Consider the following 2329-nt stretch of genomic DNA (forward strand, 5'->3'; position numbering starts at 1 on the left):
TTTTCATGTAAAAGATATTGAAAAAAATAAACCATATAAATTTAATATAATTATTATTTAAAAAAGAAATGAAAAAATACCGTCCCAATTATATCTTCTCAAATCATTTTTTAAATTATATTTATATGATTATAATATAACAAATTATAACAACTATTGTGTTTTTACACATTTTTGAGACTATAATGAATATGGTATAATTTATTAAAGTTAATAGTTATTTAGTTCTAAAAGAAGTCAGCGACTTTTGAAGGGACTCAAAAAGTCGCCGACTTCTCAGTAATATCAAAAGTCGCCGAACAGCCATTAACTTTTTCCACAGAAAATTTTTATCAACTTTTCTAATAATTATAAGTCAATTATTTTAAATATTTTATAATTATTGTTGTTAATCTTTCCAATACCAGAAATATTATTTTTTTAAACACGCATACAGATAAATATAAACTCAAATCCTGAAACTTAAAGTTATTCTAAATAAAACCGTATTTAGTTTTAACAATACATTTTTTAATTCTTTTTTTAATGTAACATTTAAAATATATATAAAGTTTGCACGTTTCATTTTATGTGTGTTATATAAATTAAAAATCTAACATTATTGTGTCATTCAAATTAACAATAAAATTGAAGTCATTATATTATAAAATAATTCTAAAATTGTTCTTACTTTATAATTATGGAAAATGTAGTTATGTTGTTTATATATTGTTTTTTTGAGTAATGTAAAAAATAATATTGAAACAACAGTTAAAAAAATATTTGTAAATATATATCATATACAGTTGACCAAGTAATTATCAGAGACCAAATAATCGTAAGAAGGATGTATTTCCCGTTAATTGCCTTGGAAATGATTATCGAAAAAAGTGAAAAAAAAGGTACACCAAATAATGCCAATAAACCCATTTCTATTTTTAAAAATAGTTCTTGATTGAGGTTTCAAAACTATCAATTTTACTTCTTACAATTATTTGGTTTCTGACTATTATTTGGTCAACTGTACATATGATTTTTAATAATAGGTTATAAAGTGAGAACGCTAACCATCAGTTTGGTTTTACAACTAATATCATGGTATTTGATTGTTTGTTATAAATATTAAAATTCAAAAAAATGTTAACTTTTTTACACGATAATTACAAAACATCAAAACATTTCAATATAAACTAAATTAAAATAATTAATATCTGAATTTTCAAAAAATGACGTATCCTTTGTTTTTTAACGGGTCAACAATATTTTTTTTCTTGGGCAAAATGCACGAGACGCAAAAAAATGCGTTTTTTTTCTATAAATATAAAAAATGAGAAAAAACGATTCTAAAAATAATTTACATATAAATTTGATATTGTAGGAAAAGGCATCTTTCAGCAGTTTTTACATAGTCGACATTACAGCAAAAGATCAGACCACAAGTTTTTACGACTATTATAATGCGATTTTAACTTTAGGTATGAAATATAATCGACATCTTTTTCCAGACACTATTAATGAGTAGAAATATCTTTATTATTACTGTGACAACATCGGAATAGCGAGACAAACTTATTACAATTATATTTTTAGTTGATTTTTGCAACCGATTGGGTTTGCAAAAGAATTGTTAGTTATTTTATTTAAAAAAAACACAAAAAATATAAAAATATTTTTTACACATTTTATCTAAAGGGTTTCTTGAGGATAAGGTGTATCCTCAGGTTCAAAGCTATCCTTATTAAAAAATATTTTTCTGAGGATACAAAAAACAAATCCATAAGGTTCAGTTCCCCATAAAGCCCACTCTCATAACTCAAGTTATAATTTACACTTAATATTTTGAGTCAAAGTTCGAATTTTAAATGATGGTAATAATTTGTCATAAATGCCAAAAAATTAAAAACAATCAAAAAATCGTTATGATAATTTATAAACATAAACAATAATTATAACTCGCTTACTTGAGACGGGAAATAATAAAACGTGAATTGTACTTGTTCATATTATAATTATAAACTTATTGATATTATTTACGAATCCTTTTTAATAACAAAACGATTGAAATTTACGTTTAAATTGATAATTGTTTTTTTATCAAAATGAAAATTGAAAAAGTCGAAAACACTGATTTAATAATAATGCATTTTTAAAAAAACAAATTTATTAATAATTTTGTAATTTATGTAATTATTCAAATTTATTATAATAACAAAGTTAATCATATTGTGTATATTTTAATATGAATGTTTTATTTTGATATTAACTTATGTTTTAAACAAATATACAGTTCTGAGGATGGCAATTATTTTCTGAGGATGACAGAAATAGAAAGTTTACACTTTTACGTCTG

This window comes from Entamoeba invadens (genome assembly GCF_000330505.1).
Source record: "Entamoeba invadens IP1 unplaced genomic scaffold scaff_1105074724807, whole genome shotgun sequence".
NCBI classification, from domain to species: Eukaryota; Evosea; order Mastigamoebida; family Endamoebidae; genus Entamoeba; species Entamoeba invadens.